Source organism: Rhinolophus hipposideros (genome assembly GCF_964194185.1).
Source record: "Rhinolophus hipposideros genome assembly, chromosome: 14".
Lineage (NCBI taxonomy): Eukaryota > Metazoa > Chordata > Mammalia > Chiroptera > Rhinolophidae > Rhinolophus > Rhinolophus hipposideros.
In genome coordinates this window covers 13,147,904-13,175,790 of record NC_138060.1, presented here as the reverse complement: position 1 = coordinate 13,175,790, position 27,887 = coordinate 13,147,904, and the positions used below count along the sequence as shown (strand labels likewise).

The 27,887-nt window shown below is 38.9% G+C and overlaps 1 protein-coding gene across 4 annotated transcripts in view; it reads right to left on the bottom strand.

Moving 5' to 3' along the window:
- The window catches only part of FHIT (fragile histidine triad diadenosine triphosphatase), a 1,470,686-nt gene that overhangs the window by 1,159,838 nt on the left and 282,961 nt on the right, over positions 1 to 27,887 (bottom strand). For 3 of the 4 annotated variants that reach the window (XM_081072404.1, XM_081072405.1, XM_081072406.1), the window contains one exon: positions 26,944 to 27,013. The exons of the other annotated variant lie outside the window; for it this stretch is intronic. The gene's annotated coding sequence lies outside the window, so the exon portion shown is untranslated. The remainder of the gene's footprint in view (positions 1 to 26,943; positions 27,014 to 27,887) is intronic. 4 annotated transcript variants of the gene reach the window in all.

Genomic DNA, 27,887 nt, shown 5'->3' with positions numbered 1-27,887 from the left:
GAATACAAAATTGCAATTACTTCTGAAAAAGATGGATAAATAAATTCACCATGGGAACACATTCTTGCCCCAGATAGAACTTTGGTTTTCTGGGCCTAATTAGTCATTAAGTGTCATCTCAAAAATGGCTATAAATAAAAGAATACCTGGTAAAAAACAAAAACAAAAACAAAAACAAACAAACAAACAAACAAAAAAACACCTTACATCTTAAATAGAATTGTAAGATGAAAATAAATGCCAACAGAGAATGATACTTGGAAAACACTGTAGTGTAGTAAATAAATTAGAAGGCCTGACATGGTCGGCTTTACCCTCAAAACTCACTCCTAATTCTAACACTTTTCAATTCATCCACTGGGGCCATAGGACATGGGGACATGTTCACCTCACCTGGCATACCGCCATAGCCCCCTAACTGACTGCCTGCCTCCCTTCTTGTCCCCTCTGCCTCTTTTATCTACAGCAACTAAAGTGATTTTTTTAAAAAATATAAATCAGATCATGTCATTTCCTTCTTTCAGCCCTCCAGTGGTTTCCCTCACAATAAAAATCTAAACTCCTGACCATGGCTGAAAAGGCCCTCCATAATCCAGTCCTGCCACCTCTCCAATGACGTGTCCCATTGCTCCCTTCTGCTCCCCATACTGGCCTCCACCAAGCACAGTCCCAACTCAGGTCTTGCTGTTACTTCTGGCGGGGATGCTTGTCCCCCAAATATTCACACACATCCCCCCTTCATTTCATTCACCTTTGTCCTCAGATGTCACCTCATCAAACAGGGACTCTTTGATGATCACCCAGTCTAAAACGCAACCCAAAGCTCTATCAATACATCCTGATTAACTTTCCTTGTAATGCTTCCTCCACTTGACATTGTATCAATTTATTATCTCTATCCCTGCTAGAATGTAATTTTTATAAAGGCAAGAAGAATCAAAAATACAAATTGTGAATCCCAACCAGACCCTAAATCATACTGTGATTATGAACTACACCCAGAATTGAGAAAACCTAATCTAACTTACTTTGGATCAAATTCATTCAACTCAGCAAATATTTAATGAACTAATAATTCTATGGGCTATTATATATTACATATATATGTATATATACATATATATGTAAATTAACATTTAATTACATTTGTGGTCCCAGACACATAGATCCCAATGTCTATTACTGGAGAGAGAAACTTACACATAGTTTGGGGGACAAGACACAAAATATGAACTACTTAATAACAATCACAATATGAACAATCAGAAGCCAACAGGAGTAGGGCAGACAATAAGTATCAGGAAGTTCTAAGAAGAGATCTGTATAGACTAAAAGCCTGAAAAAAAGTTTCAAAAAGAAAGAGAGGATCTGGAAAAGGAAACCAGGAGGAGGAAGGCGTTCTGGGTGAGCACACAGCATGAGCAAAAACACTGAATAGCCCAGTATTCTCTAAACTTCAGGGCATGGGAACCTGGTGCTATGTGGTCTACTGAGAGGATAAAGCACAACAAACGAATGAATGAATGAATAAAGAAATACATTTATAAGAAATAAAGTTATATCCCTTTCAATTCTATTTTAATCTTTCTAATTCATTCAAAGAGAAAGTATTGATTAGTGCTAATCTGATAAAAACACCTTTCTAACACTTGGTAATCTAAACAGCATCATTTCAGTTTTGTTGTATTTCTCTTTAAAATGTTATCCATCTGTTTATGGTAAGGGATTTTATTTTCCATTGATGGAATAATATATGAGTTTCTTTATAGAGAAACTTATTTAAGTAAATAAAGTGAGTGGTTTTAAAGCCAAATTTTAAGTCAGGCACAGACCAGGTAGCTGGGACACTACCAGCTCAGACACAGAGCAGAGCCCATCTTTAAAATAAGCAAAAGGGAATCAGCAGAGAAGAGTAGAAAGGTAAACTTTTGTCAAAATGCAAGGGGCCTCATTTTGGTACAAATTTTGGAAACTATTCTGTAGGACTGTAATTTTCCAACTTCTTACAAAGTCAAATTCCTTGGAAACATGCCCTTCGTGAGTATGGTATGCCTCTTATTTTCTTTTTTCTTTTATTTTAAAGTTTATTGGGGTGGCAATGGTTAGTACAGTTACATAGGTTTCAGGTGTACAATTCTGTAATACATCATCTATATCTCACATTGTGTGTTCACCACCCAGAGTCAGTTCTTCTTCCATCACCATGTATTTGATCCCTTTTACCTACCACCCCTTATTTTCAAGACATCATGAAATATGACAAACTTCATTCCACTATACAAATCAAAGGCAACATAGAAAAAAACAAATACAACTTCATACTGTATGCAAAATACAAAAGCACAACCATAACTACGATTTTAATGAAAACAAAAAAGCTGTCACTATCAATTAGGATCTGTACAAGAAACAAATGAAACACTCAACTGGGGTAATCTACAGAAACCAAGGGTTAATGCAATATCTACCAGGGGATAAGGGAGGGGCCCATTTATTAAGTCCACAGAGGAGAACCTCAGAGGCACAGGGCAGAGCAGAAAGCGGATATAAAGGGATAAACAGAAGATATCCAGCACACAAACAAGGCTGTTTTCAAATATTTTCAAACACTTGCTGGGTCTTTATTTACCACTGTCTATCATAGCTTTGGGCTATAGAGAATAAGAGTGCAGAGAACTTGGACTTAAACCTCAGCTTGCCATGTACTAGTTGTGTGAGTTTCTTATGCTCACTGAATATAGGTGGTTTATTTTTTCTCAATAAAATGGGGGATAACAACAGTAATCACTATAAGGCATGTGTGAGAAGCCAATGAGTAAATGCACATCAAGCATTTAGCATAGCACTTGCCTGCAAGAAATGTGTGTGCTGGGGTAAGGGGATGGGGATGGGGAGAGGGTCATGTCAGCCACCAAAATGTTCAAGAGAAACTTATGCAAGAAAGTCTTAAAATTGTGGAAATGATCGATTTAAATTACAGTAACAATATTTCATATGAATTAGCTCCAAACCCACATTTGTCTATTTGATAGATAAAATATTTTACGGGCATACAAAGAAGGAAAATTATCTTGATGAGCAAAAGTGTGTGGGGTGACGGTTGTGGTGACTGGTGGTAGTGGAATGGGAAGTACAGATCTCCAGGAGGAGGTGATATTTCAAATAAGACCAACCTGAAGCATAATAGGAGTTAGTTATGGAAAGAGGTGGGCGAAAAGTACTTCCACATGCCACGGCCCTGAGGAAGAGGAAACATCATGGCTTCAAACAAGACATGAAAGAGAATAGGGGGCTTGGGAAGAGCTGTGGCTGGAGAGGTAGAACTCAGCCATGTGTAAAGAGTTTGGATAACTTTTTTTCCCGAGGACAATGAGAAGCCCTTGAAGGATTTTAAGCAGGGAAAAAAACATGATCCCATGATCAGATTGTCATAATTTTAAAAACTGTTTAAGGAAATGGGAGCCATTGAAGAGTTTTGAGTCAAGGACTGAACAAAGAAAACAGTGTTTCAAACTTAATTGTTTATCATTTTACTAAATGTCTAAAACTAGTTTTTATTAAAATGGCTTATAAAATGTCACAATTTTTCCTTGGGTTAACTGCATATGTGTGTCTTCATTCAATAAGTCAATCATTCTTTAAGATAGTTATTGAACAGCTAATATATATTTAGATAGGGACAGGAGACAATAACTCACAAATAAGCAGTGTAAAAAGTGCTAAGACATCAAAGGCAAAAAACATGTCTGAGAGTGAAACTAAGGCTCCTTATGATTTTGATTAAATTTAGTTTTAAATCCTAGCTCTAGAAATCATCTCTCCATCTCTCTATGCCCCTCAGAGCCCTAGCCTTTCCCCCAGATAATTAGCACCCCTCTCCCGCCCCGAGGCAGCAGAGGACCGTAGTCTGGACCTGACTAATGGTCACACGGTCCAGACCTCCAGCAGCTAAAAGTAACATCTTGAACTAAATTATGGTTCAGCTCCCCAGCCCTAAGGTGGAATGACCCCCTGGCTACTTTCCTATGAGACTGGACAGAGGCACTCCAGAAAAGACCTCAGAACTGTCCTCTAGACCTGAAGAAATAATTCATTATCTCTACCTCACCTCTGACCAATCAGTTCCCAATACGACCCACAGTGTCTTGTGATTTTGCCTCATACAATTTATAACCTACATGCCATCTAAAGCCAGCTCACCTGTGAGCTTTGAGTGCTAGCTCACCTGTGTCTCCAGGCTTGGCACTATTTTCTTAAATAAACCTCTACTTTCTTTGCTGCAAACTGCTGTTCGTGTCTCCTTTGGCTTTGATGCATGCAGGCAAAACGAACCCCTTGAGTTTGATAACAAGCTGTGGGTAAATTCCAGAAGTGGGAGCTACCAGAGTATACATGATGAAATACATTCCAGAATGGCTAGAACATTAAATGCATGGACAGTGTGAGCCACCCATCAATAAAAATTTACTGTGCACCTACTATGTACTAGCATTGTGCAGGAATTAGTGATACAGTGATGAATGAGAAAATACTTAAAATATGACAACTACAGAGCAGATAACGCTAGGTTGATTACAGGAGTGTGTGAAAAAAAAGCAAAGAGCAATGGCTTAATTTAAGGAGGCTTGGAGTAGCAATAAAATATTTTTTAATTAAAACTTTTCTGCTGAAAATAGACACTTTGAAAGCTTGCATAAACTGTAAATGAATTATATGCAAATATATTATTGACTTTATAGCTCTTAAAATGTCAAATAGAGGAGACCCAAGATGGCAGGTTAGATAAACACTGTGCCTGCTTCCTTCCATGGACACATCAAAACTACAACAAAATTGTAGAACAATCAACCTGGAGAATCATCTGAAATCTAGCCGACCAGATGTCCTATAACTAAGGATATAAAGAAGAAGCCACATCAAAACTCATAGGTCAGGAAGAGACACAAAACGGGCCCACACTCCTATGTGTGGCAGTTTAGAATCAGGAGGGCTATCTCAGCCATGGTGGTTCCCCCCAAGAGGAGCAAAGGACCCAGCTGCAAACCAGTCTCCCCAGCCCAGAGTACTGGTGCCACCACAACACCTGGCTGTGAAAAACAGTGGGGATTCCAACCATCTGGGAGGGACAGAAGGCTGCGGGAAAACCAGACGTCCTTTTAAACAGCCCACACACAGACTCACTGGCTCACAGGCACTCACCTTGGGCTCAAGCAAATGGACGGTGACTAGTGGTACGTCAGAAGCATACGGGAGCAGACTGAGATATGTGGCTTTGTGGAAAGAGCTGAAGGACAGTTGGCATTCTCCCTGTGAGGGTCCTATTCCTGTGCAGCCAACAGGCTGGCAGGCGGACACCATCTTTAATGTGTTGAGCCCGCCCCCTCTACGCTTACGGCCAAATCTGAATCTGATTGGTTTGGTGAGTTCCAGTTGCTCCATCTTGCTTAATCATTGGGACCTCACCCTAGCCAGTATCCCCAGCACTGGAGGCACTTTCTCCTGAGCAGCCAGTCCTCCTCCCCCACATTGCACTCTTTCTTAGAAAATTATCAGAGTCCCCGGGCCCCAAGTGGGCAGCAACTGACGTCGGTGTGCTCTGAGACTTTTGCTGAGTAGCTCCAGGCTAGGCACTGGCACCTAACCAGAGTCTACATTAACCTGGTGACCACAACTCTTCCTATTCTAGTGACTCCCTCAGACCCTGCCTCACCCAACTTGTGTACTGCCTGAGGCTCTATCAGAGGCTGAACCTGAAGGGAGCTAGCAGGTGACAGCAGACTTTGGGGTGTCCTGGCTTTTTGTGGAGGTACCCCTGGCCCGGTACTGGTGGTAGCCACCCTCAGTTCACAGAGTGGCCTCTCTCATGCGTCTCCAGGTTTAGCACAAGCAGCAAAAAATCATGGATTGCTTTGTAGCTTCTACCAGGAACAGTCCCCGGCTGGCCATAGGCAGTGGCTGACCTGAGCCTGCATGGGAGGCCCCACCAAGAGGCCCCAGAACCAACATACTTGGAGGATGGCTTCAGAACACAGCAGAACACTTCCCAATTAGACCCATAAGTGGCGCACATAAAGGGCAGTCTCAACAGGGACCAGAGCCAACTGGGGTAAATCACACTCAGTAGGATAACCTGCCCCTCCCGCACTATGCACAGCAGCCTGTAAGCTGTGGACATGGCCAAATCCCACAGCCAATCAGCCTGAGCGTCAATTCCATCTAATGACATGCCAATAGCAATTAAGGCTCAACTATAACAGGAGGGCACAAACAGCCCACACTAGGGACACTCCTGGAGCACCAGGCTCAGGTGACCAGGGAGACTGTGCCAGGGCCCCACAAGGAACCTACTCTATAAGGCCACTGGGCCAAGACTGGGAGATGTAGCAGATCTACCTAATACATAAAAAGAAACACAGAGAGGCAGCCAAAATGAGGAAACAAAGAAATATGTCCCAAAGGAAAGAATAGGAGAAAACTCCAAAAACAGAACTAAATGAAATGAAGGCAAGCAACCAACCAGACACAGAGTTCAAAATACTGTTTATAAGGGTGCTCAAGGAACTTAGTGAGAACTTCCAAAGAGAGAGTAAGCATAAAAAAGGACACAAAAACCATAAAAAAGAACCAGTCAGAAGTGAAGAATACAATAACCAAAATGAAGAATGCACTAGAAGGAATCACCAGCAGACTAGATGAAGCAAGGTATCGAATCAGCGATTTGGAAGACAAGGCAGCAGAACACACCCCATCAGAAGAGTAAAAAGAAAAAAGAATCTCTCCCCCCCAAAATGAGGATAGTTTAAAACACCTTTGGGTCGCTTCTCGACCTTTTGGCTAAGATCAAGTGTAAAACACCTCTGGGACAACATTAACAGTAACAACATTCACATTATAGGGGTACCAGAAGGAGAAAAGAGAAAGGAATTGAAAACCTATTTGAAGAAATAATGACTGAAAACTTCCCTAAATTGGTGAAGGAAATAGACATACAGGCCCAGAAAGCACAGAGATTCCCAAACAAGATGAACCCAAACATGCCCACACCATGACACGACATAATTAAAATGCCAAAGGTTATAGACAAAGAGAGAATCCTAAAAGCAGCAAGAGAAAGGCAACTAGTAACTTATAAGAGAGTCCCCAAAAGATTGTCAGCTGATTGCTCAACAGAAACTCTGCAGGCCAGAAGGGATTGGCACAAAATATTCAATGTGATGAGAAAGAAGGATCTACAATGAAGAGTATCTAGCAAAGCTATCATTTAGAATCAAATAGCAGATAAAGGGCCTCCCAGACAAGAAAAAACTAAAGGAATTCATCACCACCAAACCAGTATTACAAGGAACTTAGAGGGACTTCTTTAATATGAGAAAAAAATCAAAATTATGAATAATAAAATGGCAATAGCTCCACAGCTATCAACAATTACTTTCCATGTAAATGGATTAAATCCTCCAATCAAAAGACATATGAGAGCTGCATGGATAAGAAAACAAAACACTCACATATGCTGCCTACAAAAGAATCACTTCAGATTGAAAGACACACACAGATGGAAAGTAACGGGATGGAAAAAGATATTTCATGAAAATGTAAATAAAAAAAGGAAAAACATCTGGGGTAGCAATACTTGTACCAAACAAATTACACTTTAAAACAAAGCCTAGGGCGGCCGGTTGGCTCAGTTGGTTAGAGCGCGAGCTCTCAACAACAAGGTTGCCGGTTCAATTCTCACATGGGATGGTGGACTGCGCCCCTTGCAACTAAAGATTGAAAACAGCGACTGGACTTGGAGCTGAGCTGCGCCCTCCACAACTAGATTGAAGGACTTGGAGTTGATGGGCCCTGGAGAAACACACTGTTCACCAATATTCCCCCAACAAAATTTATTAAAAAAAAAATTTAAAAAATGCCTATAACAAGAGACAAAGGAGGACCCAGTAATCCCACTTCAGGGTATTTATTCGAAGAAATCCAAAATGCTACATGGAGGGGAGGGGATGTGTGCACCCATATGTTCATTGCAGCGTTGTTTACAATGGCCAAGGTGTGGAGGCAGCCTGGGTGTCTGACCATAGGAGAATGGATAAAGAGGAGGTGGCACATATATACAACGGGATATTGCTCGGCCATGGAAGGGATGGGTTCTTGCCAGCTGAGGCAGCATGGATGGACCTGGAGGGTGTTGTGCTGAGTGGAGTGTCAGACAGAGAGAGACAGATGCAATGCGGTTTCACTTATATACAGAATCTAAAGAACAAAATAAACAAACAAAACAGAAACAGACTCATAGATACAAAGAACATTTTGATGGTTGCCAGATACAAGGGGGGTTGGGGTATGGGAGAAAAAAGGGGAAGGGATTAAGAAGTGCAAACTGGTAGTTACAGGATTGTCCTGGGGATATAAAGCACAGGGAATATAGTCAATAAGATGGTAATAACTACGCATAGGTGGGTACTAGTCAGGGGGATCATTTCTTAAATTATATGAATGTCTAACCACTATGCTGTACACCTCAAATTAATATGGAATGGTATTGAATGTCAACTGTAATTGAAAAATTTTTAAAGTGGAAAAAGATCAAGGAAGAAGAGGTCCAAATTTCCAGGTATAAATGAAACAAGTCATGGGGATATAATGTAGTCAATAATATTATGATAGCGTGGTATGGTGTCAGATGGTTGCTGGGCTTATCATGGTGATCACTTCTTTAAGTATATAAATGTTGAAAACTATGGTGTATCCTTGAAACTAATATTGTATGTTAGCTATATTTTTAATAAAAATTAAAAAAATAAAATAAAATGTCAAATAACTTTGAATGTCAAATGCTGCACCCTCCCACCCCCCAAATTACTATCATGAATTGTTTATCTGATCCTAAATCAAAGCAACCTACTAAAAAGTGAAATGCCCATTCCTTACACTGAGTGGGAGAAATGTCTCAAATACAGTCAGATCTTCCCTTTGTCTTCATAGAATCTTGGTGCTGATACAGATCCAGCCAATCAGCTAAGTCCATTTGGGGCAGCTGGAGAAAGGGAGAAAATATGTTTCCCGCCCAACAGCAACTTTTCCAACTCAGCCCCTAATCATGCCAAGACATCATAGTGTAATAATGATAATTTAATAATGTACTCATCCAGGCTCTGCCCACATTAGAAAGCTCAGGAAAATAAATGAGGCTCGCAAGCCAAACAGAGGGAAGCTTCTCCAGGCAGTGCCTGCAGCAGGGAGATACCTGGTAATGAAACACCCGCTGTCTCCATTCATTATGCAGGCGGAGTCTGGAAAGGTGAAGCTCTCAAAATGGAAATAAATACATAAGCTCACCGGCCATGGCCATGGTGGGATCTCTGAAAATGACTCCTTAGATCTGCCCAGAGATTTTCAATGGGGATGTGGTAAGGTTTCATTAGATGGCGAGGGAGGTAATTATGTGCTTGGGCACATTTGCTGGATAAATGGGCCTCCTCACCTTCATCCTCCCATGTGGGCACCAGATACAGAAACTGTGTTTAAACTCCACAGTGTTCTCTTTGGCTTTTACCATTAAAAAAAAAATAAAAATGTGTCCTGGGTGCTTGGCAAACCAGTCCAATGTTAGATGGGGACCCATTATCTTTGACCTTTGCATTTTTGCCTCTCCTGACTCAGAAAATCCTCAGAAACTCTTTCAGGTAAAGATATATGATGTCTGAGAGGTACTCAAATTCAGGAGAAAGATATTGGTTTTTGCAATATAAAAATTGCAGTTGAAGTAAGGAATTTCTGTATTTTTTATTTCAATTGGTCTTTTACTTGGATCAAATTTTTTAAATGTACCTAAAATGATGGAAGCTTTGTTTACCAACCATGTTATTAACATGTTAAGCTAACAGCCATTTCCCTTCTTTCTCTGCCTTTCCAATTACCAAGACAACGCTAACATTTCTCTATCTTAGCTTCTTATAGAAAAAATCTGACATGTAAGTGTCTGCCATCCTCTCTCACTTATAAAACCAGTAATGAAATGTCAGAGGAGGAACAGTTAATTAAAGTTGTGGAATCCTTATGCTCACTTCGGCAGCACATATACTAAAATCGTGGGATCCACTTTTCATCCCTTCACAGTTAATAAAAGTGCAATTAAGGATACCTTTCAACACATAATGTAACTAACATAAGTCACATTTTAACATGACATTTGGCTGCCAGACATAAAAAATCATTCATGTGAACCAAATATTTGATAAACATCTTGCTTCACTGGCCATGAAACACCTTTAGCTCAACTAGTACAATAGATTTGAGATCCATTAAGAAGGTATTTTCTAGTAATAAACCAAGAACATGTATATAATCTGCAAGTAATTATGGGAATAAAAACTGTACCCGAATATCCCACATAGGCTTACCTGAGTTGCCATCTTTAACAAAACTTCCTCACACTCTCATTAATCATAACCTCTCAGTTACTCCACAATCATTTAAGTAAGAAATGGCATAGAGCAGTAGTTGAGAGTTCAGACTCCGGAGTCAAATGCTGTGTGTTTCAACTCTGCCTCTGCTAGTACTCACTAAACTGTAATCACTTGGCTTCATTTCTTACAACCTCAGTTTCCTCATCGGCAAACTGAAGAAAACACTATCTACTCATAGGGCTGCTGTAAGGATTAAATGAGATAATATACATGTAGCATTTGAAAGAGTGGCTAGGACTTGTAAAAGTTGACTAAATATAAATTGTTGCTCTTAATTGATACCTTAATCATTTAATCATTATATTCCCTAAAAGGGCCTGGTAATATAAGATCATTCATACACTGGAAATATATTCATTTGTTTTGCACTATTGCACTATTCATTTTTCTACATAAAAATTAGGGAGATGATATTTCAGAGTCCCTTAGCTCCGAATGCTGGTCATTTTTAGGACAGATCTCCCTTAAACAAAGGCGAATGAAGGGGTCAAATCACCTCAGAAACTACCAGCTTCCACCCTTGCTTGTAAATTAACTCCATATGAGTCAAACTATGCACCCCAGGGAACACTTGTGAAAGTCCCCAATTTACAGAAGTATTTACTTTGGTGTTTGGGGGTTGTTTTTTCAGGTTTATCTCTGGGAGAGCTTGCTAAAGCTAACAGTCCAGCAATTTTATTAAACTCTGTTCAATTTCAGCATTTTTTAAAGAGCATATAGAAACCACACTGGCAGTGGCTATTTAAACTTCCCAGTGGATGCCAAAAATAATAAAAGGACACTTAAATGACCATTTTTGAGCAGAGCCAACAGCATGTGGCCTAATTTTCCAAGTACATGAAAAATTCTATGTATTTTTACAAGAATATAAGGGTTTGATATGCACGATTCAGAATGCAAACGGCCACTTCGCTGGGGTGTGTCGCACTCTTGAAATTTAAACATAAGGGCCATGTCTGTCAGGGTAAGTTTTCCCAATGCTTCCCTTCCAATAAATGCATAAGAAATGATAAGCGGACAAGACAATGAAAAAAGGAAATAGCTACGCCACTGATGAATCCACACAAAGAAAACATCGCAGTGCTAGTGATTTCCATTACAATCTTCTGAGGTAGGTATTATTTTGCACACTTTATAAATGAAGAAACCAAAGCTCAGAAAGGGTAAGTGCCTCACCCTGGAGAGGAGGAATGAGAGTTGGTGGCCTGGTTTTCCTCCATCTGTGCCTTTGGATCCTCTCGCTGTGCTGCCGGTGGCCTTCCCTCCGCAGCCTCTGCAGACTTAGTCTTGTGCCCTCCGGCTTCTGTTGGGCTACGGCAATGGTGGGGAGCATCAGAGGACAAGAAGGTGGGAGAAAGAGTGCGGGGATTTTGTTCCCTCCTTCCCCACTACTGTACAGCTGTAAGTTTTGAACCGTGCCCATGACCTCTCGCTAGGGCTCCACTTCCTGTAGGAAGTCCACCTTCCCCAGTAAAAGGCACTTACTGGGGTCTGGCAACTCTGTTCTCTCCCTTTGCCCCTTCAGACTTTCCACAGACACTTTACCTTCTTTTCTGGTGCCTGAGTCTATCACACCTCTGTCAATAGTCCCTCCATTAAACTCTCCTCTAATCCCTCTGGTGGAGCATGTCATCCATTTTCTGCCAGAGAAAGGAGGATGGCTCCTAGCAGTTAATACATCTCTCTCTCTCTCTAGCTTTCCCCTCTATTACCCATCCGAAATCAGCCACGCGACCCCTTCCACGTAGCCAATTTCACCACCTGAGACAAGACACACTTCACTCCCCACGTGGTCCACGCACATACACACACAGGCAGAGCCAGGCCAGACAGGGCTGCCATTGTTCCTACTAGGCTCTCTCATTCCCCACATTCATACTTTTTACTCCAACAATGACAATATTTCTGAATACATTCAGGCCTATCTCCCCTTCCTCGCTGCTATTTTCATTACTGCCTACATGTTTTATTTATGGACGGCCTACTACAAAAAAAGCCTTCCCTAATTGCCCCTATCTTAAAATCATCGCTCCTTCATTTTGTTTTCTTCCTCACTTACTATCATTCACTTATTTATGAATTCATTCAACACTATTTACTGAGAATCCACCATATACCAGGCACTGTTTAGGTGCTTGGAATATTGCAGCAAGTGTGACCCACAGGGCCCAGGTCCTATTTATATTCTCTTCTTTTCGTTTCCAACTTAAATATTCAATTCAAGGGATTTCCAGAAGTCAGATACCATGTCTTCTACAAGTCACTAGGAAGTGCTGGACATATTATGGGTGCTAAATAATTGATGAATGAAAGAAAGTCATCTGAAGCATGTTTAGGACCAGTAAAGAAGCTAAGACTTTTTAAATAATTTGCTGAGCAAATCCATCACAATGTTGCTCATTCAAATGAGAATTAAGAACAATGATGTTAGCTGGTGTTGCTAAAGGTAAGGTGAAATGAGCATTCTCATAAAGTGCTAGAGTGAGTGTGAATCAGTGTTCTTTTTCTGTATGACAATTTGCGTAAACACCAAAAGGAAATTTAGGATTGAACTGATTGCCTTCCAGAAACAAACCCTAGGAGCATAATTAAGGATGAGCCCAAAGATACAGTTACAAGTATGTTTATGGACAATTTGTGATTTTAAAAATGGTAATAACTTAAGTGTTCAACAGCAGGGATTGGATTAATCAATTAAGGCATACCTTATAATGAAATATTGCAAACGATTAAAGATAATGCCATATCATATATTTCATAACATGAACATATTCACAATATATTATAAACTAAAAAAAAGAAAATACAAAGTTACGTGTAGAATAACCCAGTTTTTCCTATTAAAATGTTTTGGTGTACACAAAGAAAAAGATCTTAAATAGCACTGCCCGATAGAAATATAATACAAGACACATATCCAATTGTAATGTGTCTAGTAGTCACATTAAAAAAGTAAAAAGAATTAGGTGAAATTCACTTAATGACATTATTTTACTTAACCCAAAACACACAAAATAATAAAGCAGGTGTGGAGAGTAGAAATTGTATTATGATTTTTACTTTCTTCTTTTTTTCCTCCTTTGTTTTTTTACAATTACCATTTATAATTTTACTATTGACATATCCTACTTCTATAATATTAAAAATAAAGTTGTGTTCAAATATTAAGAACATAGGGTTTTTGTTCTGTCTCTGGCATACTTTTTAGCTCACTGTCTCTGCAGTTCAGATTATATGCTTCCTAGAACTAGAAAAACACCCTCCTTTCTTCCCTCCCTTTATATATATTTTGAATAGCTACCTAGCTAAAGCCCTCGGGCATGTGAACAAGGATCAAATTTGTTGTTCTTCAGTCATTGCTAAGCCAGCCCTAGCTTTCCAGTGGTGCAACCCGGAATCTATGAGGACTCCAGGCACTGTTTTAGCAGCTCTCCTGGGCTTGTGGAAAAGCATGGAATGGAACCAAAAACTGCTTAATTTGAGGTTAATTAAATAGTGATGACAAGCCTCCAACTTGTCATCAGATTGTACACACTGATTGCAGCTGGAGCAATCAGCAATAAACCTATTGAGAGAAATCTTGACCAGAATGGAATGAGTATGTTGGTTACCCACACGAAGCTGAGAGGCAAGATCGAAGAAATTCAGGCCCTTGTAATACCAGGAGAAATGGAGACCCAAAAGAGAGAAATTAGAGGAGAATGTGTCAAATCTGATTCTTGTACTGTCCTAGCTAAAAAAAAAAAAAATCAAAAAAAAAGAAAAAAAAGAAAAATCACTGGATCTCATGCACCCAGAGGCTGAAAGAAACAAAGTCAAAGATGTAAATCCACTGGACTGAGGATTTGGAAGACATTGAAAAAACTCTTCCTCTACTAACCACAGATGAGGTTTCCATGGAAATATGCCTGAGCTACTGTGTGTGGCTCTGGACAGAGGCTTATACCACCACAAGTGAGCTGCAGCAGGAGTTCACAGGGGGCCAAGTATAATAGTTGTGGTGTGTTAGGTACCATCACATGTAATTTATCTGATAATTCTCACTGTGATTTTATAAGGTGAATATGACTATTTTGTCCATTTTAAAGAAGACAATGCTAAATCTCAGCGAATTACCCCACCTTGTCAAAGGCTGTGCAAAACATGGGTTGAACCCAGATTTGAACACTGACTGTCTAACTCCCTCATGTAAGCTCTAAACCCCAGGCTGCTCTGCCTCAAGCATTGATGCAGTGCTGAGGAAGTGATAAAGGTGGAAAATAGTTACATTCATGAAGAAGAGGGACAGAGAAACAGAACAGATGCCCCCAAGAGGATCTGGCTAGGAACTCAGATGGCCGCGTCAAAAACCTGCGAGGTGGGTGAACATTTTGATACCACTGTTCTGAGTGTACCCGAAAATGCGCCCTTCCAGGCTTCACCAACAAGAACAACACTTTCTCATTCTTTAAGAACTAGTGCAGGGATCATTTGTACCTCTTCTGTGGAGCCTTCCCCAAACTCCCCGGTGAGACTGGCACTTTTTTTATATTAACAAAATGGGGTGCATTGGGAGGGAGATGACTTTGGTGTGAGGGTCTGGACACCACGTCATATGTAAAGAAAATTAAAAGAAGTGAGAATCATAACCTAAGGATGAAAAAAAAAGAGGGAGTAGGGAAAGAACCATGAACGTTGTCAAATAGCTAATGGACTAATATGTAAGGTTTGAATCCATGTTATTTTTCTCTAATGCTTTTTGGAACAAGACAAAACATTCATTCCCTAGCACTGTGATGGTGCTAAGAAAATAACAGTGAGCAACACCAGACACAATTCAGCTGTCAGGGTACACACATATAACAGGGATAACAGTCATAATAAAAGATCGCACAGATAAATGGAAAATTGAGATAAGTGCCCCAAATAATGGGGTAAGTGAGATTTTATGATTTTGTCCAAGATACAAAACTGGAACCAATAAAAAGAATATGCAGAGGAACAAGCTTGTTCATTATGTGGAAGAACTTTCGAACAATCCACTCTCAGCAGAAATGACCCCACGGATAAGCACACTTTCCTCTGGGTATTGGATGTGTCTGGCTGAGGCCTGGAACACAAGGGGGCAGCCCCTGAACGAGTTCTCAAGTCTTTTCCAGCTCGAAGAAACCGCGACTCCGTCACTCTAAACAAAATATTTTTTCAGATGGCAATTAGAATTTGCTAGATTGAATTTCCAGGAAACTTAGGAAGTTTATTAAGAGAAGAATCATTTTCTGTGTACAGCAGAGTCAAGCAAGACTGAGTCTCCTAAACTGCTCAGTAGCACTTCCCTGCATAAATACACTTCTGCTTTACTTTACTCACTACTCTGGAAGGTTCATGAGGACCAGGGCTGACCGTCTTGTTTATCATGGAATCTTCTGTGCATGGCACACAACACATATTAAATATTTGTTAAAATGAAAGAATAAATACAGTGCTAAAATGTACTAGTGCAACACGTGTATATAAGTGTAGACCACTAAATAAAAACATTCTTCTACTGTTACGGACCTCATAATTGAAATTTCTTGAATAATTAATGAACACAAAAGTCAGTCAATCACTTGCCTCCTGATTAATAGCTAGGGTCCCTTGTCCAAGCAGACACTTAGTTCCATTAAAAATTAATAATTTTCTACAGAATAAATATATTCTATACATAGTACATCAAGGGTCCCACATTTAATAAGCAATTAAGTAATGCAGAAAGACTAAGAATCTATTAGCAGAAAGACTAAGTATCTATTAACTAAGTGAGAACCCCATGAACTTGCCCTTCAAATCATCATTCATTTCCTACCCATGTCTCTTCTAAACGTTAAAATTATTTAGTCAGGAAAAAAAGTAGTTCTGAAAACTACTAATATTAATAGACTGCCATATTTTGGTTAACATTTGCAGACTGACACAATGTGTTTTTGTTAAAGATTTAAGATATGCTATTCCTTCTGTGAAATGAAGAATGCATTAGAGAAGATCAATACAAAACTGAGGCATTATATGTAAAATGTTAAGGGTCTTTCATTGAAAAATTATGAACCATGCTATAGAGAACTCAGCCAGGTCAGAGCTAAATTAAATTATTGATCTACATTCATTTTTCTCCTTTCTGTGTGACTATCTCCTGATTTTTTATAACATACATTATTGCCTATATAGTAAATGAATCAACTTATTCTAGGCCGAACATGACTGCTGACTGACAATTTTCTAAAATTAATTGATATTTCGGTAGCATTCAGATTTATAAAATGAGCTCCCCTCACATAAACATCTAAATGTTTAATATAAAATTTATAAGCTTCTGTAGCATGAACTCAAAGGGAAAGAGGGAAATTTTCATGTTTTCCAATGCAAAGAAAAATGCAATGTTATGTTTCTTAACATCATTTCACTCCTTTATGGTTCTTGATACATTTCATTGATGGGCCCAAAATGTATTCACTTGGCTTTTAAAAATACTTAACTGTATTGCTAAGCAAAGTGATGCAAGCAACAGTTTGTGATTTGAAATCTTTTAAATTTTCAGACCTAAATCTTCTTCAAGATGTGTAATCTCGAATTCTATCAGCAGTTTAACCCACTGCTTTAGGGATTTCTTTAAATACAAAGAACTCTCATCCCCAATCAGCCTCCAAAGTGACAAAAGAAATGTCTCTTGAATGAGGATTTTCTCTCACCTGCTGAAAAGGGAAAATGGGTAAATACTTTGTAGGAAATGTAAATTCCACAGACCCACGTTAATTCATGAAAAAGGAAGCTTATATAAAAGTTTTCGGTGGAAATGCTCTTTGATTTGGGGCTGTATTTAGGCAGTGACTTTTGCCTACGGGGAAAATATTTTCTCTTTAACGAAGTAGTGTCAGATACCAAGGCCTCTTCATTTTCTCTAATGGAGATACAATCATACTGACTTGTGCTCCAAATGAAGCAGACATTATCCGTAATGTGTAATTTGAACATTTGTGTCAAAACACAGTTAAATGTGGTTTCAGAGTCTGATGGGAAAAACATGTGAGCTCACAAAATGTCTGCCTCCCTCAGGTGGAGAAATGGTTTTTCTTCACACTGCTTTTTCTTCACACTGTCACTGCCAGTAGCTCCAGGCCTTAGGCGCATGTCCCACAGTTTCACACAAAGGCCAATCCCTGTCGCTGGGACAAGGTGATTCCAGCCTCACAGCAGGCCTTGAGGGACTCTTTCTCTACAGGTTGGCTCCAAAGCTGAGTACCCTTTGCACTAGAAATCAATATCATCCAACAAAAACTCCAGGAGAAAGTTAAATACCAGCATCAAAAATGTCTCTTGTGTACCAGTCTCTTCCCACTGTGCTCCTGCCAGGTGACAAGAAGCAATGAGGAAAATGAAGCAAGTAAAGGCTGAAAAGAGAAAATTCAAAGAATTGTAGAACTTGAGAGCTGGAAAGGGGAAAAGTCTCCAATAGGAAAAGAATCAGGGGTACTGCTGTGCAGAAATGTGAAATGCTGTCTAGGAAAGGGCAGCAGTCTCCCTACCTACAGGCCCAACTTAAAGGTCATCGATACCTTAGGAAGTTCTCTCACCAGTTCTTGTACCCTGGGCCTTGGAGTTCTCAACACACAGTACAGAATCCACTCCTCAGGAGTTGGACTTCGTTAAATAAGCTCACAAGACCAACGCATATTCACAAGACCAACGCATAAAATCAGGATATCAAAAAGAAGTCTTCAATCTGCAATATAACTGTCACACAGATGTCAGAACAACCGTACATTCTCTTCCTGAGGATTTTCTCCATACAAAGCCAAATCCTAATCAGACAGCAATTTAATGAGTAAGGAATCTGAACATGAGGAATTCGTTGGATGAATTGATGTTAAACAGCATGGGGTGGGAGGGAATTGAGTCACCCGGGGGAGAAGGCACAGTGTGCGCTGGCTGCAGCCCTTCGATCCACTGCAATCACAGGAACGGTTTTGCCAATAGGAAAACAATGCTCCAAGGTCCTCACAGGAGGCCCAAAGAGGACTTTGTGTGCATGCCTTCATCTGCAGTTCCATCGTTGAGTAATCACTATCTGTATGGCAAAGTCTTTCCTTTGTCCCAAAATACCTGCATTATTTTTCTCATTGCGAATTAAAATATGTGCATTGTAACAAATGAATACATGAAAGTGAGTAGAAAAAAAGTTATTCTATTTCTTCCACCCAGAAAATTACAAGTAGATAATCTTTCAGCCTCTATGTACACATCTCAGGTTGACCATATAAAACTTCCCTTTTGCAAGTAAAAAAAACAGACAATTATCAGTAATTCCGTATGTGCCAAACTAACGTACATGCACACATTACATCAAAGTAGGATCATACCTTAAATTCTGCTTTGTTCCTTTTCTTTTAATTAACCAAGATTCATAAGCAGCTTTCCATGCCATGAAGTAATACCATAAGGGATATTCTTGTACACACTTCTTTGCCAAAACCTCTGATTATTTCCTTAGGGACTATTCCTAGATAGAGAATTATTGGATCAAAAGGAATACACACACCCATTCATTTATATATTGCCTAAGGCTGCTTTCACCCAATAACACCAGAGTTGAGTAGTTGAAACAGAGAGCCAAAGGCCTACAATATTTAGTCTGTGAAATTTTATAGAAAAACTTTGCCAACCTAGCGTCTACAGTTAGCTAGAGACAGAACAGTCACGACAGGACACACCCACAATAGAACAGCTATTCCACAATAGGATACAGACTCCATTTTTATATAATTCACCAAGATGACACGAAATCTCTATCATTTGAAATATTTTCTACCTTTTAGCATTTTTCATCAGTCAAATGTTCTACGTGTCATAATTTCATTTATCATTAGAATGGTATTAAAAAATACTACTAGAGAACTACAGCTGCATTATTTTTAACTACAGAAATTATTTTAACCTACAATACCAATGGGAACCAAATAAAACAAAATGACATGTTCTAAAAATTCATTTCTTGTATAATAACCTATAATAAATATAAATACACTTGTTTTTAAACATTTAATACAAAAATTGATTATTAAATAAAAAGACTAAAAGAGATTTCATTTCTTGGGCTTTTATTTAAAACAGCTAAGACTTTTTGATTGGATTTCCTTTACTCATGAGTAAGATGTAGAAACTTGGCTAAGGAAAAAACACATTGAACTTTGTATTGAAAGAGAATCATGCAGACCACATCTGACTTTTTATAAATTCCTTGTTAATTATATTTTAATCTACATGACTATACCATACGCTAGAAAACCATCCAAATAAAAACCCTATGAGACGGTTTTACTGCCATTACTTTAAGAGCCATTTAAAAGATTTTCTATGGGATAAAGATTGGGTAATTTATCATGGTTTTATGCTCCTTTAATCTGCTCCATCTTCCCTTTGTAAAATAAATATTGGTTTTAAAATAAATGGTTCTGCCCAGGTTTTGATGAGAAAAATTGCCCTGTAAATCACAAGCTCACTTGTGCCAAATTCTAAGTCCAATGTTAAGTCTAGCCCATTCTGATGAAAAATAAGTCAATTTTATAGAACAAAACCTAAGGAAGACAATTACTTAAGTGTATTATCAATGCTGCAATGTAACTAATTTGAGATATCAGCTTCTCCACCCTCCGTTTTTTCATTCTCAAAATAACCACTAGCTGATACCACACTGATCCTTCAATTAAACTCTTTTACAATGTATTCTTCATCATAGTTTTTATTATATTCTCTTCAACTCCAATATACACGTTACATAACTGAAAATAAATACATGCAAATCTGAAGGTTATGTAACATCTTTATCAGTCACTTTTTTCATACTCGGAGGACCAAATCAATTTAACACTCACTTTCTTAGAATATTTCACAGAGCTCTGAGAAATAGACAACAAACCTATTTTCCTAGAGTAAGCACAGTGGCTAAAACACTTTGGAAGAGATGAAAGGCTTAAAGCAGTGCTTTGTAAACTATGGAATAGTTGACGGTATTTTTCGTTTCCAATGTCGTGGGTTGATGATACAATTGCCAAATACAATAAAAAATGAACTTGGATATTGTGGCAATGCCAAATTGCTATAAAGTTTCTAAACCAGCACTGTCCAATACAACTATAACACGAGCCACGTGTGTAACTTTAAACTTTTTAGTAGCCACATAAAGACTATAAAAAGAAACAGATGAAATTAAGTTTAATAATATTGTATGTAACCCAATATATCCCCAATCTTATTATTTCAACATGTAATCAATATAAAAATGTTACTGAGATATTTTACTGTGTTTTTTTTTTAATACTGTCTTCGAAATCTGGTGTGTATGCTACACATACATCACATTTCAATTCAGACTGGCTGCACTTCAAGCACTCAATAGCCACCTGTAAGCTAGTGGCTATTGAGTTGGACAGTGCAGTTCTAAACACTCTCAATTCCGCCACCTCCCTTTTCACATTTGAGTCATTCTGTCTAAACCACTGCTCCCTGCAGAATGGCATCTCTAAGTTTCTCTTCCCTAATTTTCTGCCTGATGTTTTATAACTGAAGGGTCCATTCTAGATAAGGCCAACACTTACATAAAGAAATCAGCAAACTCGTGTTGTGGCCAACTTGATACTTACTTTCAGGAAGGGAATGGCCATCAACAAGGGACAGATACAAAAGCATCACTGTTCTGAATGAAGTTGCTTGATTTTCTTCCCATCCATATGTTAATACTTTGTCGACAGATTCTATTTCTAAGCATTTATGTAAAGCTATTGATGAGGTAAAATATGTTTCCACTTTACAGAGATGTGTGAATTTAATGTATTCGGTTTATAAAATCCTTATCTTGCAACTGCAGAAACTAAATCTCACACCTTTCTACCCTCTGACTCTATGATCTATGTCTTTGGACTCCGTCCCACCCTCTACCCTGGGTAATTCTTACTCATTATTTAGGTCACAGCTTAAATGTCACTTCAGGAAACCTTTGTTAATCAGCCCTTTGCCCTAATAAGATTCTATTCCCTGTTTAATGTTCTAACCTTCCCAATGCTGCACTTAACACGATTGTAAATATCTATTTTTGTAATGATTTGTTTAATGTCTGTCTCTCTCATGAAAATACAAGCTAGCACCAGCACAATTCCAGATGTACATAAGTATTTGTTGTATTAATGATTAATTTTCCATTCCAGGAATCCAGACTCCTGCTCCACTCAGCTAGACATCATGTTTCAGTCTCTCGTGACATGAGCTTGCAGTGTGTATATCATAAGCACATTGGCCAATCTTATTAGAATGTATATTGTCAAACATTTTTACCATAAAGTTATTCATAGGATATTCTTTTGGCCTTTTACTCTATAGTGTATCTATATTTAGTCCCCCTTTCATTTCTAATAGTATCTGTGTTCTTTTTTTCTCTCTGCCTCTGTCCCTGATCAAGTTTGTTAGATATTTATGTGTTTGGCTAGTCGTTCAAAGAATCATCTTTTGCTCTGTTGATCTTCTCTACTATCCTTTTGTATTCCATTTCATTTGTTTTTATAATATTTTGTATTATCCCTTCCCTTTATTTTGATTTACTGTGCTATTCTACTTACACCTTTTTTGGTTGAATGTTTAACTCACTGATAATCATCCTTCCTTCATTTCTAATATATGCATTTGCAAGTCTATAAATTTCCCTCTATGTACCTCTTTAATTGTGTCCCACAAGATTTAAAATAAAGTATCTAATAAATTCTATCATCACTTTTCTTTGACTCAAGAATTATTTTAGAAATATGATTTTGACTTTCCAAATATATGGAATTTTTGATGTTTATTGGTTTTTGGCTTCCTAATTCTTTTTCTCTGAGATAAAAAATATAGTTGATATAATTTTTATTCATCAATGGTAAGGCTTTCCATGTATGTATGTTCTCTGCTAGTGGAGTTCAAAGTTCTACATATGTCGATTCAATCAAGCTGCTTAGTTACATTATTTAAATCTTCTGTTTCCTTTCTAATTTGTTTAGTTTATTTGACTTAACAGTGTCTGAGAGAGGTTTTGAAACTTCCTGCTTATGATTAGCCATGTTCTCAATTTCTTATGGTGAGTCTGTCAATTTTTACTTTATATGTTTTTGAAATGATTCTACTATGTCATGTAAGTTCAGGATTAATATATCTGCCTGGTGAATTGTTATTTGTCACTAAATAATAACTCTGTATCTGCAATCATACTTTTTATAAGTACATTTTGTTTTATATTAATACAGTGTCACCAGCTTTCTTTTGGAAGATATTTACATGGTATATTATATTAATTTCCATCTATTTTCTTTCATTCTTCCCATGCCATTATCCTCAACAGGTGTGTCCCTTTAAACAGTTTGTAAAAAGAATATAGCTGTTTCCCCTTTCTCATCCAACTTAAGAATCTTTGTCTATTGGCAGATAAAATTAATCATTTTTACATTTGACGTGATTCCTGGTATACGTAGCCTTATTTCAATCACCATATTGATGTACAATTTCCCAAAAGTCATGATTATCTAAATGTACCCAATACGACACAGCACAGCAAGCATTGCTGTATCTGGCTTAGACTCATACTTCAGCTATTCTCAATAAATTATTTACACACATTAGCCAAATATGTTCTCTTAAAAATATAAGGTAATAAATCCTCATACAAATGACACATACAAACAAATCCCAAAGTAGGGTGGCCAATCCACTATTTCTTTATCTCTAACATGATCATAAAAGAATTCATTTGTCATCTACCTCTGATGTTTCTATACTTCCGTCTCCCTATTATTTATTTTCTTCTTTCTTCCTGATGCAGCTCTCAGTCTGCCTTTTCCTGTCCTACATTTCTTCTTCCCTACCCCACCCTCTCATATTTTACCTAGACAACTGCATTAGTGTTTTTTCTCTCCCTGGTTTCATTTTACTACGTTCCACGCCAATTCACCCTCCAATTAAATGAGGACCTAGCATTATAAGCTAAGATGTTTGCACTTTACCTTGCAAACCAATGTTTCTCAAACTGCAAATGGAAGCCAAAGTCTCATACCTCCAAACATTCTGTGAGAATCTTTTTTTTTTTTAATTTGTGGCTTTATCCAATTAACATTCTAAAGGATCTAAATGACAACCTGATAATTGAGCTGTGCTTTCCAATGGTACTGCCTGAGTTTGTCTGTCTTTCCCCTATCAACTTCGTTCTGTTCTCAGTGTAGCTGGGACCAAATGATTACCTCAAGTGACAGCTTTTAACTTTCAATGTGTCAGTAAGCACATCTGGCTGTTAGGTTGTCATGTACTAATGCTGAAACTGTCCCACGTTTGCCACCATGCTCTTCAGTGGAGATGATTTGCAATTGAAAGACACTGTCATCAAATAAGGCTTTAATTTATTAAGATATTTAATTAATGGAGACTTTGATATGACATCATAAAAACTCACAGTGTGGCAGAGTAATGATCTATTTTAATTGTTATAGGCTAATGAGGAAAGAACAAAGGCAGAATTAATATGCAAATGGTGTGTTTATATCAAAGGAAAGCTAAATGATATTATGGAACATTGTACAAAAGAAGGTTTGCCAATCTTCCAAAGAAAGAAAAGTGGTGGGAGAACTCATCATATGGCACAGAGTGGTAAAAAACATGGCAAATTGAAAGAGCCTTTGCCACAGTAGTATAGTATACTTTATTTATTCATTATTCATTTATCAAAAATGTGCTCAATGCTTAATCAATAAATAGCAAGTGCGAAACACTTTTCTAGGCACTGAGGATATGGAAGCAAACAATACAGGCAAAATCCTTACCCTCACGGAAGTTATATTCAGACAATAAACATACGAACACAAATGTATAATATGATGTCGGATAGTGACAAGTCCTGTGAAGAAAAACAAAGCAGGGAAAGGAGACAGAGAATGACGGGGAGGAGGACAGCTATTACAGGCAGAGTAGTCCAGGAAGAATTATCTGAGGAGATGACATCTGAGTAGCAGAAACCTGAGTGTGACGAGGAATACGGCCTAGAAATATCTAGAGGAAACGACTTCCAGATAAACACGACAGCAAACACAGAGAGGATGAGGTGGGAATAATCCTGACACCTGTGAAGAGCAGCAAGCAAAGCAGTGTGACCAGACCTTGGGGGAAAAGCAGGAGAGTGATATGGGACGAGGTGAGGAAGAAAAGCATGAGCCAAATCTTGCAGGGCCGTGAGGCCATAGCATAGAAATTAGGTTCACTTCTGAGACAGATGGAAGGTACTACGGGGTTTTATACAGTTCATGCAGAGTACCAGAAAGGGAGACAGGGACAGTGGGTACGGAAACAGGTAGGAATATAGATTTGCTGGAGAGATGAGATAGTTTGCTCTGACGGTTTCCATTACCTCGGTGAAATATGAAGTGAGGGAATTGGCTGAGTGGGGAACTGGGGATGGGAGGTGAACACTTGAGGTAGAGGGGAAGGTTTGAAATAGTTGTCTCAGAGAGCAGAAATATTAGGTAAATGATACAGGATTACAGAGTAGAGCAGAGGATCCACTTGAAATTTGTGGGCGTACATTTAAAGCAGGGCCGTTTAGCATAGTTTTGTGTTCTTCTCCATTCATCCACACTCTGGACAGAACACTAAGTGAGGTTTAGAGTTTTGCCAGTTAAGGACGATAGAGAGAAGAGGAGCAAGGAGAGATTAACCATAGCACCTAAGCAGGGCTAGGAAGGACGTGAGGGCCTAAGAAGGAAGGTGAATAATGCATAAAAGCAGTAGGTCATGAGATTGGAATAGGAGTGTTAGCGTCACAGGAATTGGCCTTCCTGCAAAGACAGCAGGTGGTGGGAGGAGAGGAATGCTTTGAAACACATTTTGAAGGTTAGCGCAGTTTTCTAACAAGGCACTACTGTGGCATTTAGGATGAAACAATTCTTTGTCGTGGAGAACTGTCTCAGGTACTGAATGATATGGAGCATCCTTAGCTCCTGCCCTCTACAGGCCAGTAGCACTCCTGACATGCGGCACTTTTCTAGATGGAGAGCCACTGGCCTGGAGCATGACCAGGAGATAGAGAAAGACAGTTGTACGTGAGAAACTCAAAGAACTGAGAGGCCAGATACAGGCTTTCTACGTAGATGTTTTTACCAAGAACAATGGCAGCAGAGCGATGGGCCTTAGAGAGTATGTGAAGGGCTGAAAATCTTCAATAAATACACAGGAGTGGGCAATAGGATAGTCTGATGGCACGTGCTTTGAAAGTGCTTCTGTGCATGATGAGAAAAGAAGCTCTCTGGAAGTCACGATGAGGATGAAAGAGGACACTGACTTCACTCCAGACACTGAGAAAAAAACAGCCACCACCTGAGAAGGTGACAGGGAAGCAGTAACAGGGCCAAGAGTGTGGGAGCAGTGCTGTCCAATAGAAGGTTCTTTGAGGACGGAATGCTATATATCGATGCTGCCCAATAAGCCAATAGCCGCAAGTGCCTTGAAACGAGGCTAGTGTGACTCAGGAAATGAATTTTTACTGTTTAATTTTAATTCATCTAAATGTAACTAGTCACATGTGGCTAGTGGTTACCATGTATGGTGCAGACGAGTAAAGGCAGCATTCAGAAACGAGTTGAAAGACACAGAAAATTCTTCTTAATCTCTGAGTCTTAAAAAAAAGAGGCAAGCATAAGGGTGCATCTAGGTAAGCTTGTGGGTCTGAAGCAGGAAGGTGAGAGAAGTTATGCTTGCATTTTCAATAAACACAACTCCAAAAATTCATTTTAATTTATCTCTGTGTCTTCCCAGACCAACTTCTGACCATAGTGTTATGCAAGACACTTGAAAAAAACCTCCTTCAAAAGTATGAAATGTCACCAGCTTAAAAATAACCAGTTTAAAATCATCAATAACTCAAAAAGGCATATTTTGAGGTGGAAAACTCCGCTCCGCCTCAGCACTTAAGGGAACGATTCTGCCTTAGGACCAAGACAAATGCAAGAACTATTCCTTCTCATGAGCAGCATCTGGTATTGACAGATTGTGACTATTGCCTGCTTTTTCTGGGACCTAAGTGTCCCCTCCCCAAAGACTGGCTTTCTATCTCTAACAAAGGAAGAAAAATTAACTTCTGAAAATTCCGTTAAAAGATGCTGCTGTTTAGAAATCATGTTTCTTGCTTTTTTCAAATATAAAGAAAATTGTTCTTTATTATGCAAAATGAGGGAAAAGTGTTCTAATTGGATGCAGCCACAAGCCTACAGTTTATGCCTTAACAAAATTAATAAAAATGGATCATGTACCCCCACGTTCACCCCACTACACACACACAAACTTCCAGTACCACCTCACGGTCATGCCCCTGGAGGCCTAGCGGCAAACCTACCAGCAACAACTTTGTCAATCTGACCTCATCAACCGAATGTGCAACACCAATCTAGGGTCCTGGATTACTCACCCGATGGAGGAATCCCAGGGTCAGGTAAGCGACAGGCCAAGTGCTGGTAAGATCTGGATATTGCTTGACACTGTATTTGATTGGGAACAAAGGAACAGTGACATACTTTTGATTAGTTTCTGTCTCTTAGTGTCCCCAATTTCCATTTAATTGCAATCAAAACATCAAAATATTATTTGTCCCCAGAGACAGGACACAGTCCCTTCTTTAATAGACCATAAAATACATGATTAAGAAACATCTGTGGGGCTAATCAGCATAGCACTATAACTTCAGATTTCCTAGTGCACAAAGGTCAGTTTCTGTTGGTCCTAAGGCAGAAGCTTTCCCTTCAGTGTTGAGGAGGAGCAGAGTTTTCCACCCCAAAATATGGCTTTTTGGGATATTGATCATTTTAAGCTGGTTATTTTTAAGAAAACAAAAGCCTCAAGAAGATCCTTTGCTTCCCTCCTATCTACCTAAAGGAATTTAGATATAAAAATTTGCTTGAACGGAGCTACCATCTTAATGTAATATGAACTAAGTGTGGAAGACAGGGAGGAATTAGCAAAGTCTGTTTCTTTGACTCCCTTCTGTGTCCCATTGTTTCTGGGAGGCCTAGCAAGATTTTGTTCACCAAATGTTTGTGCCTTCTCATCTACCTGTGAATTGCCATCCCTTTGAAATCGAAACCACAATCCCCACCACTTTCTTCTTAGCTCAATATGGCAGATAAGTTTCATCTGCCTGATTTATCTTTGGGTCCCCTAGTCTCACAGAATCCTGTCTGTACACACGTAATAAATTTGGTTATTATCTCCTGTTAACCTGCCTCATGTCAATTTGGTTATTAGACCAGCCAGAAGAACTTAGAAGGGTAGAAGGAAAATTATTTTCCTCCCCCACAGTATCCTCACCTAGACCAAATGCCAGAACTGGTACCTTCTGCCTCTATATCTTAGGCT